The sequence below is a fragment of the Bubalus bubalis genome, chromosome 2 (genome assembly GCF_019923935.1).
Source record: "Bubalus bubalis isolate 160015118507 breed Murrah chromosome 2, NDDB_SH_1, whole genome shotgun sequence".
Taxonomy (NCBI): Eukaryota; Metazoa; Chordata; class Mammalia; order Artiodactyla; family Bovidae; genus Bubalus; species Bubalus bubalis.
In genome coordinates, this window is record NC_059158.1 from 51,328,232 (window position 1) to 51,343,194 (window position 14,963).

Consider the following 14,963-nt stretch of genomic DNA (forward strand, 5'->3'; position numbering starts at 1 on the left):
TACTATTGATTATTTAGAATAATACTTGAAGGATATAACACTATTTTTTCTCTATGTAAAAACATGAAAGCTGAGATATCTTAATTCAGGAGCTAGAAGTCTACTAGTTCAATGATATCATAACTTGGAGTGAGAAATATAGCCCATGCTGTGCATGAAGACACTTCAGTTTTAATCATGAGCTGAATTTAAACTTTCAAAGAAGTGAAAGGGACAGTTTTGTGACATTTCAGTATTAGAACTGATAGAAATAAGAAAACAAGGAGAAAACTGGTATGTGTAAGTGTGAAAATAAGTAAAACATCCAAGTAGAAAAGAAGTAGATGGAACAAATGATATTGAAGCCAAGTATCATGAAACTTGCTGGCTCTAGATGTCCTTCTGTCTTTATTCACAGAGAACCTTCATTCATTGCTCTTTAGATCATAATTTATAGTTTTACTCTATTCTCATTTATAGGTGATAAGTCACTCAGTCGTGTCTGACTCTTTGTGTCCTGCTCCTCTGTCCATGGGATTTTTCAGGCAAGAATACTGGAGTTGGTTGCCATTTCTTCCTCCAAGGGGTCTTCCTAACCCAGGAACCAAACCCGAGTCTTCTCCATCTCCTGCATTGATGGACAGATTATTTAACACTGGACCACCTGGGAAAGCCCACTCTCATTTATAAGAGGCAGTTTATTGTAGCTAATTCTCAAACACTCCACATGTTTTAGATTTTTGTTCTTTGGTCAATATTTTTCCATATTTTTACATTCTACTTAAACTTGTCATAAATAGTATCTATTTAATAATCTATCTAAACTGTTATGTATATGAGCATTAATATTCTTCTTAATATGCATTTTTGAAATCCATGTTATAGATTTTTCTCATGATATTTTATAAAATGTCTTTACAATACAAGTCTTTCTTTATAATACTTAAAAATATTCAATGACCAACACCTCAGGATTCCCTCCTTGATTTATACAGCTAAAATCCTAGCTACAATTTAAAAATTGCTGCAATTATTTGAAAAGATGAGGATATCAGACTAGGGTCTTGATGAGAATGTGTCACATTTGTCAGACAAGTTTCTGAGGCTGATATTTTCTGGGCACAGAAGTGTAACCTGACACTGGTTTGCAAAGCTTAATAAAATTTTTTTGCAAACCATATTATTTCAGATATCAATACAACATTGGCTTTAGGTTTCTTTTTTGATGTGACATCAGCTCAGAAGAAAGCAGAGCTTGAAGGGCAATGTTTTATTAAGATATTTTGCTGGTAGTTATTATATTTACTGGCTTAGACATGAGGATAGCTGAGTATTTCAGACTCATGTGTAGTAATATTCTTTTGCATGAAAAGTTGTCCAAGTTTCTAGCTAACCAAATGTCAAAGAATATACTTGGGCAGTAAACTAATTGGGTAGCAAATTTCATTAAAAATTCTGGATGTAGTAATAGCTTTTCTTCAATTGTCACTGCCTTTAATAAGAAGCAGAAGAACAGATGCCACATTACTGATCTGACTATTTGTTCTATTGGTTTATTCTGCCCGCTCTGCCACCAACTCCACGAAGGGGTACAGAACACTTGTCTGGTATTAGTACAGTTAGACTTCTGCAAATATGGTAAATGGGGACTAGTGCTTAATATGAGACAATTGCTTTTCAGTTTACCTTTTTGTCCACAATGGAGTCTACTAGCTGCCATTTAAATAATAAATATATTCCAGAAATTGCTATCAAAAAGTTTTTATCTCAGTCTCACAAATGAACAAATAGATGCTACATTTAATAAATTACTTTAAACACATTTTATGCCAAATTTAACTAAATTTTATTTAATTTTCTACTTTTCTTTCTTTTATTCCTTTTAGAAAAGAGAAATTTTTAATGCTACTTCAATCTATATAGATATCATCAAAAGAGAAAAATATAATTTAATTAGAAAAACAGCTTAAATGGCATTCTGGATATTTTTCACATTTCTGGAATCTCTTACTTCATTTCAAATCCTAAGATGTCCCATTTTTCTTCTAGTTAGTGTTATAGTATCTGCAACATAAAAATTCAGGTTTTAATTTATATCAAATGTAATCTTGCAAAGAATACATTTGTCATTTTTCATTATTTTATTCTTAATGAACACATACTCCAAAGATTTGATTCTGGCAGTGGCTCCTTTAGTGACACTTTACAATTACATTTAGTAGAAAATTTATCATGTCACTGAGAGAAATTACATTTGCCCTTTGGTCAGTACTTCTTTAGAAACATAATGCTGAAGCTCCATTTCATTGTAATTACATTGACTTCTTCTTCTTCTTCTTTTTTTTTTTTTCTTTACATTTTTAATTTCTTTTTAGCTGGAGGATTATTGCTTTACAATATTGTATTGATTTCTGCCATACATCAACATGAATCAGCCATGAGTATACATATGTCCCCTCCTTCCTCTCCCTACCTCCCACCTCCCACTCTATCCCACCCTATCCCACCCCTCTTATCTGTTATCCAGATACTGACATGGTTGCCCCACTTTGGCTCCCATTCATAGAGGGCAAAGAAAGACTGAAAAAAGAGGCAGGCCACTGCAGATTGTTAGGTGGCAGGTTTAATAAATGAAGGAACTTATGAGGCTTGTCTCTGGTGGCCATATGGCAGTAGATCTCCACACCTGCCCCCCAGAATCTTAATTTTCACTGCTTATTTCATTACATTGACTTCTAGTTAAGAAACAAGCAAACAAAAACTTGTTCAGTGTAACTATAACTAGAATTCTGGATATAATTTCAAATTTATAACAACATCATGTAAAATCTGAGTGACATGTTTTATTTTAGAGTCCATTAGAATACTCTAAGTTCATAGTATAAATAAGTTCACATATATATTATCTTTTTTAAGTTCCACATATAAGCAATATGATATTTTTTTGTCTTTGATTTGCTTCACTTAGTATGATAATCTCCAGATCCATCCATGTTGCTGCAAATGGTATTATTTCATTCTTTTTAATGGCTGAGTAATATTCCATTCTATGTATGATCACATTTTCTTTATCCATTCATCTGTTAATGTCCATCTAGGTTGTTTCAATGACATGGCTATTTTAAACAGTGTTGCAATAAACTTTGGGGTGCATGTATTTTGAACTATGTTTTGCTCTGGATATATGCCTGAGTGGGATTATTGAATCATATGGCACCTCTATTTATCTTTTTTTTTTATTATTTTTTTAATTGAAGGATAATTGCATAACAGAATTTTGTTGTTTTCTGTCAAACATGAATCAGCCATAGGTGTACATTTGTCCCCTCCCTCTTGAACCTCCCTTCCACTTCCCTAGCCACCCCACTCTTTTAGGTTGATACAGAGCCCCATTTGAGTTCCCTGAGACATACAGCAAATTCCCATTGGTTCTCTTTATTACATATGGTAATGTAAATTTCCATGTTACTGTCTCCATACATCTCACCCTATCCTCTCCAACCCCCTTACCATAAATATGTTCTCTATGTTTGCTTCTCCATTGCTACCCTGCAAACAAATTCATCAGTACAATCTCTCTAGATCCCATATATATATGTGTTATTACAGGGTATTTGTCTTTCTCTTTCTGACTTATTTCACTCTGTATAATAGGCACTAGGTTTGTCCTCCTCGTTAGAACTGACTTAAATGTGTTCCTTTTTATGGCTTAGTAATAATGCCAAAGAATGCTCAAACTACCACACAATTGCACTCGTCTCACATGTTAGTAAAGTAATGCTCAAAATTCTCCAAACCAGGTTTCAACAATACATGAACCGTGAACTTCCAGGTGTTCAAGCTGGATTTAGAAAAGGCAGAGGAACCAGAGATCAAATTGCCAACATCCGCTTGATCACTGAAAAAGCAAGAGAGTTCCAGAAAAACATCTATTTCTGCTTTATTGACTATGCTAAAGCCTTTGACTATGTGGATCAAAATAAACTCTGGAAAATTCTTCAAGAGATGGTAATACCAGAAAACCTGACCTGCCTCTTGAAAAATCTGTATGCAGGTCAGAAAGCAACAGTTAGAACTGGACATGGAACAACAGACTGGTTCCACATAGGAAAAGGAGTACATCAAGGCTGTATATTGTCACCCTGCTTATTTAACTTATATGCAGAGTACATCATAGAAACTCTGGACTGTATGAAGCACAAGCTGGAATCAAGATTGCAGGGAGAAATATCAATAACCTCATATACGCAGATGACACCACCCTTATGGCAGAAAGTGAAGAAGAACTAAAGAGCCTCTTAATGAAAATGAAAGAAGAGAGTGAAAAAGTTGGCTTAAAGCTCAACATACAGAAGACAAAGATCATGGCATCTGGTCCCATCACTTCATGGCAAATGAATGGGGAAACAGTGGAAACAGTGGCAGACTGTTTTTGAGGGCTCCAAAATTACTGCAGATGGTGACTGAAGCCATGAAATTAAAAGACAGTTTCTCCTTGGAAGAAAAGTTATGACCATCCTAGACAGCATATTCAAAAGTAGAGACATTACTTTGCCAATAAAGGTCCGTCTACTCAAGGCTATGGTTTTTCCAGTGGTCATGTATGGATGTGAGATTTGGACTATAAAGAAAGCTGAGTGCCAAAGAATTGATGCTTTTGAACTGTGGTGTTGGAGAAGACTCTTGAGAGTCCCTTAAACTGCAAGGAGATCCAACCAGTCCATCCTAAAGGAGATCAGTCCTGAGTTTCCATTGGAAGGACTGATGTTGAAGCTGAATCTCCAATACTTTGCCTACCTGATGTGAAGAATTGACTCTTTGGAAAATACCCTGATGCTGGGAAAGATTGAGGGCAGGAAGACAAGGGGATGACAGAGGATGAGATGGATGGATGGAATCACCGAGTCAATGGACATGAGTTTGAGTAAACTCCGGAGTTGGTGATGGACAGGGAGGCCTGTTTTGCTGCAGTCTGTGGGGTCGCAAAGAGTCGTACATAACTGAGCAACTGAACTGAACTGAATATTCCATTTTTTACATGTACCAAAGCTTCTTTATCCATTCATATGTTGATGCACATCTATATTTCTCCAGAGGAGTCTGGTGGGCTGCAGTCCATGGAGTTGCAAAGAGTTGGGCATGACTGAGCAACCAACACTTACTTACACTAGTTATAATAAATAAATAGAGCTGCAATGAACATTGGGGTACATGTGTCTTTTTCAATTTTGATTTCCACAGGTTACATGCCTGAGTATGTATTGCTGGGTCATATAGTGGTTTTATTCCTATATTTTTTAAGGACTCTCCATACCATCTTCCAAAGTAGCTGTATCAATTTAAATCCCTACAAAGAGTGCAATAGTGTTCTCTTATCTCTACACCCATTTGTAGACATAATGATGCTGGCCATTCTGACTGGTTTGAGGTGATATCTCATTGTAGTTTTGATTTTAATTTCTCTAATGCTGAGTGATGTTGAGCATCTTTTCGTGTGTTTGTTAGCCATCTATGTCTTCTTTGGAGAAATGTCCATGTAGGTCTTGTGCCCATGTTTTGATAGGGTTGTATGTTTTTCTGTTACTGACTTGTATGAACTGCCTGTATATTTTGAAAATTAATCCTTTTTTCAGTTTCATTTGTATTATTTTCTCCCTTTTTGAGGATTTTATTTTCATCTTGTTTATAGTTCCCTTTGCTGTGCAAACGTTTTTAAGTCAAATTAGGTCCCACTTGTTTATTTATTTATTTATTTATTTTTGTTTGTTTCCATTACTCAGGGAGGTGGATCACAGAGGAGCTTTCTTTGATTTATGTCATCAAGTGTTCTGCCTATGTTTTCCTCTAAGACTTTTATGGTTTCTGTTTTTAACTTAGGTCTTTAATCCACTTGGAGTTTATATTCGAGTATGGCTATAGGAAGCGTTTTAATTTCATTGTTTTACATGTGGCTGTCCAGTTTTCCCAGCACCTCATATTGAAGAGGCTATCTTTGCCCCATTGCATATTCTTGTGTCCTTGGTCAAAAATAAGGTATCCATAGTTTTATCTCTGTAGTTTTATCTCTGGGTTCCCTATCTTGTCTATATTTTGAGTCTGTGCTGGTACATACTGTTTTGATGACTATAGATTTGTAGTATTGTCTGAAGTCAGGAAGGGTGATTTCCTCACTTTTTGTTCTAGATCTATGAAAAATGCCCATATTGAATCTGCAGACTGCATTTGGTAGTATAATCAATTTTCACAATATTGATTCTTCCTACCCAAGAACATGGAATATCTCTCCATCTGTATGTGTCGTCTTTGATTTCTTTCATTAGTTCACTTCAGTTCAGTCGCTCAGTTGTATCCAACTCTTTGTGACACCATGGACTGTAGCACACCAGGCTGCCCTGTCCATCACCAACTCTCAGAGCTTGCTCAAACTCATGTCCATTGAGTCAGTGATGCCATCCAACCATCTCATTCTCTGGTGTCTCCTTCTCCTCCCACCTTCAATCTCTCCCAGCATCAGGGTCTTTTCCAACGAGTCAGTTCTTCACATAAGATGGCCAAAGTATTGGAATTTCAGCTTCAGCATTAGTCCTTCCAATGAATATTCAGGACTGATTCCCTTTAGGATTGACTGGTTTGATGTCCTTCCAGTCCAAGGGACTTTCAAGAGTCTTCTCCAACACCTCAGTTCAAAGGCATCAATTCTTCAGCACTCAGCTTTCTTTGTAGTCTAACTCTCACATCCATACATGATTACTGGAAAAATCATAGCTCTGACTAGACAGACCTTTGCCAGCAAAGTAATGTCTCTGCTTTTTAATATACTGTTTAGTTTGGTAATAGTTTTTCTTCCAAGTGGTAAGGATCTTTTAATTTCATGGCTGCAGTCACCATCTGCAGTGATTTTGGGGTCCAAGGAAATAAAGTCTGTCACTGTCTCCATTGTTTCCCCATCTATTTGCAATGAACTGTTGGGGTTGGATGCTATGATCTTTGTTTTTTGAATGTTGTTTTAAGCCAAGTTTTTCACTCTCCTGTTTCACTTTTATCAAGAGGCTCTTAATTCTTCTTCACTTTCTGCCATAAGGGTGGTTTCATCTATATATCTGAGGTTATTGATATTTCTCCTGGCAATCTTGATTTCCAGCTTGTGCCTCAATCAGCCTGGCATTTTGCAAGATGTACTCTACATATAAGTTAAATAATCAGGGTGACAATACACAGCCTTGACATTCTCCTTTCCTGGTTTGGAACCAGTTTGTTGTTCCATGTCCAGTCCTAACTGTTGCTGTGTGGCCTGCATACAGGTTTCTCAGGAGGCAGCTAACGTGGTCTGGTATTCCCATCTCTTGAAGAATTTTTCAGTTTATTGTGTTCTACACAGTCAAAAGCAGAGACATGACTTTGCCAACAAAGGTCCGTCTAGTCAAGGCTATGGTTTTTCCTGTGCTCATGTATGGATGTGAGAGCTGGACTGTGAAGAAGGCTGAGCGCTGAAGAATTGATGCTTTTGAACTGTGGTGTTGGAGAAGACTCTTGAGAGTCCCTTGGACTGCAAGGAGATCCCACCAGTCCATTCTAAAGGAGATCAGCCCTGGGATTTCTTTGGAAAGAATGATGCTAAAGCTGAAACTCCAGTACTTTGACCACCTCATGCAAAGAGTTGACTCATTGGAAAAAACTCTGATGCGGGGAGGGATTGGGGGCAGGAGGAGAAGGGGACGACAGAGGATGAGATGGCTGGATGGCATTACTGACTCGATGGACATGAGTCTGAGTGAACTCTGGGAGTTGGTGATGGACAGGGAGACCTGGCGTGCTGTGATTCATGGGGTCACAAAGAGTCGGACACGACTGAGCGACTGATCTGATCTGATCTGACACAGTCAAAGACTTTTGGCATAATAAATAAAACATTAGATATTTTTCTGGAACTCTCTTGTTTTTTTTATACGGTCCAACAAATGTTGGGAATTTGATCTCTCGTCCCTCTACCTTTTCTAAACCCAGCTTGAACATCTGGAAGTTCATGTTTCACATACTGTTAAGGCCTGGCTTTAAGAATTTTGAGCATTACTTCGCTAGTGTGTGAGATGAGTGCAATTGTGCAGAAATTCGAACATTCTTTGGCACTGCCCTTCTTTGGGATTGGAAGAAAACTGACCTTTCCAGTCCTGTGGCCACTGCTGAGTTTTGCAAATGTGCTGGCATATTGAGTGCAGCCCTTTCACAGCATAATTTTTTAGGATTTCAAATAGCTCAGCTGTAATTCCATCATCTCCACTAGCTTTGTTTGTAGTGATGCTTCCTAAGGCCCCTTGACTTTGCCTTCTAGGATGTCTGGCTCTAGGTGAGTGATCATACCACCATGGTTATCTGGGTCATGAAGATATTGTGTAGTTCTTCTGTGTATTGTGGCACCCCACTCCAGTACTCTTGCCTGGAAAATCCCACGGACAGAGGAGCCTGGTAGGCTGCAGTCCATGGGGTCTCTAAGAGTCGGACACGACTGAGCAACTTCACTTTCACTTTTCACTTTCATGCATTGAAGAAGGAAATGGCAACCCACTCCAGTGTTCTTGCCTGGAGAATCCCAGGGACGGGGGAGCCTGGTGGGCCCATCTATGGGGTCACACAGAGTTGGACACGACTGAAGTGACTTAGCATTAGCATTAGCATTAGCATCTGTGTATTGTTGCCACCTCTTCTTAATATCTTCTGTTTCCATTAGGTTCATACAATTTCTGTCCTTTATTGTGTCCATCTTTGCATGAAATATTTCCTTGATATCTCTGATTTTCTTGAGAAGGTCTTTAATCTTTCCCATTCTGTTGTTCTCCTCTATTTTCTTGGCATTAATCACTGAGGAAGGCTTTCTCATCTCTCCTGTTATTCTTTGGAAGCCTGCATTCAAATTTATGTATATATCTTTCCTTTTCTCCTTTGCCTTTATCTTTTATCTTTCATCAGGTATTTGTAAGGCCTCCTCAGACAACCATTTTGCCTTTTTGCCTTTCTTTTTCTTGGGGATGATCTTGATCACTGCCTCCTCTACAATGTCATGAACCTCCATCCATACTTCTACAGGCACTCTGTCTATCATATCTAATCAATTGAATCTATTTGTATAATTCCTTGTATCTATTTGTCCCTTGAATCTAATTTATCTGTTTATCTAATCCATTGAATCTCTATTTCTTTAACTCATGTCTTATAATTTTCTGTATACAGTTCTTTGTCTACTTAGGTAGACTTACACTTTGGTATTTTATTCTTTTTCGTTGTAGTGGTGAATGGGATTGATTCCTTAATTTCTCTTTCTCACTTTTCATTGTTAGTATATAGGAATGCAAGTGATTTCTGTGTATTGGTTTTGTAACCCATGACTTTGCTAAAGGCACTGATTAGCACTAGTAATTTTCTGATAGTATCTTTAGGGTTTTCTATGAACAAACAGTGGCAGCTTTACTTCTTCTTTTCTGATCTGGATTCCTTTTATTTATTTTTTCTCTAATTTATGTAGCTAGGACTTCCAAAACTATGTTGAATAATAGTGGCAAGAGTGGGCACTGTGTCTTGTTCCTGATCTTAGAGGGTATTATTTCAGTTGTTTACAATGGGAATGAAGTTTGCTGTGGGCTTATCATATGTGGACTTTGTTATTTTGAGGTAGGTTCCTTCTATGTCCATTTTTTGAAGAGCTTGAATCATAAATGGGTGCCAAATTTTGTCAAAGGCTTTTTCTGCATCTATTGAGATGATCATATAGTTTTTATCTTTCAATTTGTTAGTATGTCATATCCTACTGATTGATTTGCATGTATTGAAGAATCTTTGCATCCCTGGAATGAATCCACTTTTTCATGTTGTGTGAGCTTTTTAATGTGTTGTTGAATTCTGTTTGCTAAAATTTTGTTGAAGATTTTTAAATCTGTGTCCTCCAATGATACTGACCTGTAATTTTGTATTTTGCTTTGTCTGGTTTGGTATCATGGTGATTGTGACTTCTAGAATGAGTTTGGAAGTGTTCCTTCCTCTGCAATTTTTTTTGAAAGAGCTTAGAATATAGGCATTAACTCATCTCTAAATGTTTGAGGGAATTCACATTTGAAACCATCTGATCCTAGGCTTTTGTGTTTTGGGGAGATTTTTGAACACAATTTCAATTTCAGAGCTTGTAATTGGGTATAATTTATATTTCTTCCTGGTTCAGTCTTGGAAGGTTGAACTTTTCTAAGCATCTGTCCATTTCTTCCAGGTTATCCATTTTTTTGCTGCATAGTTGTTCTTATATTCTCTTATATCCTTTGTATTTCTACATTTTTTAGCCCATTTTTTAAAATTTTATTTATTTATCTTAATTGGAGGCTAATTACTTTACAGTGTTGTAGTTGTTATATTTTATTTTTTAATTAATTAGTTTATTTATTTTACTTTACAATATTGTTTTGGTTTTGTCATACATTGACTTGAATCCGCCATGAGTGTACATGTGTTCCCCATCCTGAATCCCCCTCTCACCTCCCTCCCCATCCCATCCTCCTGGGTCATCCCAGTGCACCAGCCCCGAGCACCCCATGTGATGCATCAAACCTGGACTGGAAATTCATTTCACATATGATATTTTACATGTTTCAGTGCCATTCTCCCATATCATCCCCCCTCGCCCTCTCCCACAGAGTCCAAAAGACTGGTCTATACATCTGTGTCTCTTTTGCTGTCTTGCATATAGGGTTGTCATTACCTTCTTTCTAAATTCCATATATATGCGTTACTATACTGTATTGGTGTTTTTCTTTCTGGCTTACTTCACTCTGTATAATAGGCTCCAGTTTCATCCACCTCATTAGAACGTATTTAAATGTATTCCTTTTAATGGCTGAGTAATATTCCATTGTGTATATGTACCACAGCTTTCTTATCCATTCATCTGCTGATGGACATCTAGGTTGCTTCCATGTCCTGGCTATTATAAACAGTGCTGTGATGAACATTGGGGTACACGTTTCTCTTTCGATTCTGGTTTCCTCAGTGTGTATGCCCAGCAGTGGGATTGCTGGGTCATATGGAAGTTCTATTTCCAGATTTTGTATTTCTACATTGTCTGTTGTAACCTCTCCTTTTTCATTTATAACTTTGTTGATTTGATTATTCTCTTTTTTATTTTTTGATTAGTCTGACTAAAGTTTTGTCAATTTTGTTTATCTTCTCAAAGAACCAGCTTTTAGTTTTATTAATCTTCCTTTCTTTTCTTTTTTATTAATTTCTGCTCTGATCTTTATGATTTCTTTCCTTCTTATAAATAAGGGTTTTTTTTTGTTGTTGTTCTTCTTTTCCCACTTGTTTTAGTTGTAAAATTATGTTGTCCATTCAATGTTATTCTTGTTTCTTCAGGTAGGAGTGTATTGCTGTTAAACTTCCCTCTTAGAACTGCTTTTGGTGCATCCCTTAGATTTGAGTCATTATGTTTTCACTGTCATTAGTTTCTAGGATTTTTTTTTTTTTTTCCTTAGTAACCTCTTTGTTATTTAGTTATATATTGTTTGATCTCTGTGTTTTTCTTTTTCTTGTAATTGATATCTAGTTTCATAATGTTGTAGTCAGAAAACATGCTTGATATGATATAAACTTTCTTAAATTTACTGAAATATGATTTGTGACCCAAGAGGTGGTCTATCCTGTAGAATGTTCCATGTGCACTTGAGAAGATGGTGTGATTTTTCTGAATTTGGATGGAATGTCCTGAAGATATCAATGTGATCCATCTGGTCTAATGTGTCATTTAAGACTTATGTTTCCTTGTTGATTTTCTGTCCATTGATGTAAGTAGGGTGTTAAAGTCTCCTACTATTATTACTGTCAATTATTATATCCTACTATTATTGCTGTCAATGTCTCCTTCATGTCTTTTATTGTTTTTCTTATGCATTGAGGTGCTCCTATGTTGGGTGCATAGATAATTACTACTATTATGTTTTCCTTTTGGATTGATCCCTTGATAATTATGTAGTGTCTATCTTTATCTCTTGTAATATTCTTTATCTTAAAGTCTATTTTGTCTGAAATGAGGATTGCTGCTCCAGCTTTATTTTTATTTCCATTTTCATGGAATATGTTTTTCCATTCTCTCACTCTCAGAATATATGTGCTTTAGGTCTGAAGTGAGTTTCTTATAGACATATATAATGGATATGTATATATCCATTCAGCCAGTTTGTGTTTTTTGTTTGAAGCATTAAATTCATTTACACTTAAAGCAATTATTGATATATATGTTCCTATTGACATTTTCTTCATTTTTGGAGGTTTGTTTTTGTAGATCTCTTTTCTTCTCTTGTGTTTCCTGACTATATAATTCCTTCTAATATTTGTTGTAAAGATGGTTTGGTGGTGCTAAATTCTCTTAACATTTCCTTGTCTGTAAAGCTTTTGATTTCTCCATAAGTTTTTTTTTTTTTTTAATTTTATTTTATTTTTAAACTTTACAATATTGTATTGGTTTTGCCAAACATCGAAATGAATCTGCCACAGGTATACATGTGTTCCCCATCCTGAAGCCCCCTCCCTCCTCCCTCCCCTCTCCCCATACCATCCCGGCTGCAGACCAGCCCCCTCTGGAGACAGGCAGCCAGAGCCGGAAGGGGGCAATCGCAGCCCCAGAGAGACATTATCTCCATAGGTTTTGAATGAGATATGTGCTGGGTAGAGTAATCATGGCTGTAGGTTTTTCCCTTTCACTACTTTAAATATATCCTGCCATTCTCTTCTGCCCTGCAGAGTTTCTGCTGAAAGATCAGCCATTAAACATATAGTGTTTCCTTTGTATGTTACTGTTTGCTTTTCCCTTGCTGCTTTTAATATTCTTTCTTTGTGTTTAATCTTTGTCAGTTTGATTAGTATGTGTCTTGGTGTGTTTCTCATTGGGTGTATCTTGTACGGGATACTTTGTGCTTCTTGAATTTGATTGACTATTTCCTTTCCCGGATTGGAGGAAATTTCAGCTATAATCTCTTCAAAAATTTTCTCACATCCTTTCTTTTTCTCTTCTTCTTCTGGGACTCCTATAAGCCAAATGGTGGTGCATTTAATATTGTCCCTGAGGTCTCTGAGACTATCCTTATTTCTTTTCATTGTTTTTATTTTATTATGCTCTTCAGCAGTTATTTCCCCCATTCTATCTTCCAGCTCTCTGATCCATTCTTCTGCTTCAGATATTCTGCTATTGATTCCTTCTAGGATATTTTTAATTTCTGTAATTGTGTTGTTTGTCTCTGTGTATTTATTATTTAATTCTTCTGTATCCTCATTAATTGATTCTTGCTTTTTCTCCATTCCATTTTCAAGGTTTTAGATCATCTTTACTATCATTATTCTGAATTCTTTTTCAGGTAGTTTACCTATTTCCTCTTCATTTATTTGGATTTGTGTGTTTCTAGGTTGTTCCTTTATTTGTGCAGTATTTCCCTCCTTTTTCTTTCTTTCTTTCTTCTTCTTCTTCTTTTTTTTTTTTTTTTGGTTCTGGCTTGTTCTAGTCTCATTTAAAAGCAACTTTTAAAATGCGATTATCTCCACCAAAAAAAAAAAAGAAAAAGAAAAGACAGACAGATCCAAGGAAATGGGACCATTTGACAGTTCTGTGGATCATGTCTCTGGGACTCCCAGGGCTCTGGCCTGGCGTGAGGTGCCGACTTCAGGTCAGCACAAGCCTCCAGGACACCCCTGTGGCCTCCCTCTCGGATTCCTTCCTGAACACCTGTGGCATCTGGCCCTTGGAGAAGAAAAGGTGACGTGAGCACATCACAGATTAAATGCTCATTTCACACCAATGTACAGAGGGCAACTATAACATGCCTGTTCAGAGCAGATCAAGACCCGAAAGCGGAGCAGGGAGGGGCGCGCACAGTTTTTACTTTCATCCTAGCCTCTATGGCCACCCCTCGACCATTTCTCTCCTCTATTGAAATAGCTTTTGGGGAGGCTGGGGGAGGGGGCAAGGACTTCCTCCACAGTCCAGGCTTCGCACAGCCTCTGGTTTCAGTGGGAACCCGAGTATCAGTGAGAGCAGCAGCGCTGGGGCTGCAGGCCCCAGAGAGGAGGGGGTGGGGCTGGGGCTGCATGGCAGCTTCTCGCGAGGGCTAGGCTCCAGGAAGCAGCTCGTCCTTTTCCGCGGGTGAGCTCTGGGATGGGGACAGGCTGCTTCCCTTATGATCTCCCCAGCCCCTGTAAACCTCTGATTCACCAAGGAGGGGAGGGCAGTCCAACTGTGGGTGGACAGGGAACAGGGCCTCAGTCACTGTCAGACCCCGCTGCAGAGGACCCTTTCCGTTTCCACTTGGTGGGCTTCAGTTTTGTGTCTTCTTCCTCCGAGACACTGCTAGAGCCAGACTCCTCCTCAGCATTGGACGCTTATTGTGTTTGAGATCTCCTTTTGCTAGGCTCCAAGTTCGAATTCTTTCTTCCTTTTGGTTTCTGCCCTTTTGAGGCTGCTCCAGTGGTTTGTGTAATCTTTGGGTATGTTGTGACTTTTGCTAGCATTCTGGTGGGAGAAGGTGAGCTTTTTTTTCCTTCAAGTGAATGCAAATCTAACTCAGTGGGCAAGGCTGAGTGAGGTGGTAATCCTCTCTGCTGATGACTGGGTTTGTATTTTTCTCTTGTTTGTTGTTTGAATGAGGTGTCCTGCACAGGGTGCTACTGGCCATTGGGTGATGTTGGGTCTTGTATACAAGTGGTTGCCTTTGTGGGAGTTTTCATTATTTGCTACTCCCTGGGGTTATGAGTTCTCTGGTAATCTAGGGTCTCAGAATCAGCACTCCCATTGCAAAGGCTCAGGTCTTGATCTCTGGCTGGGAACAGAGATTCCACAGGTGGTTGGTTATGGCATTGAGCAGGGTTTAAAAAAATACCTCAAAACAAGAAGCAAAAGATGCATCCCAGACAAATGGCAAGTACAAAGTCAGGCAAATAATCACTAAAGTAATGGAATATAGTTG

At 37.8% G+C, this 14,963-nt stretch overlaps 1 protein-coding gene across 2 annotated transcripts in view; it reads left to right on the forward strand.

Annotated features, from left to right (window-relative positions):
- KHDRBS2 (KH RNA binding domain containing, signal transduction associated 2) overlaps positions 1–14,963 on the forward strand; it is a 701,478-nt gene that overhangs the window by 569,313 nt on the left and 117,202 nt on the right. The gene's annotated exons all lie outside the window — the stretch shown is intronic.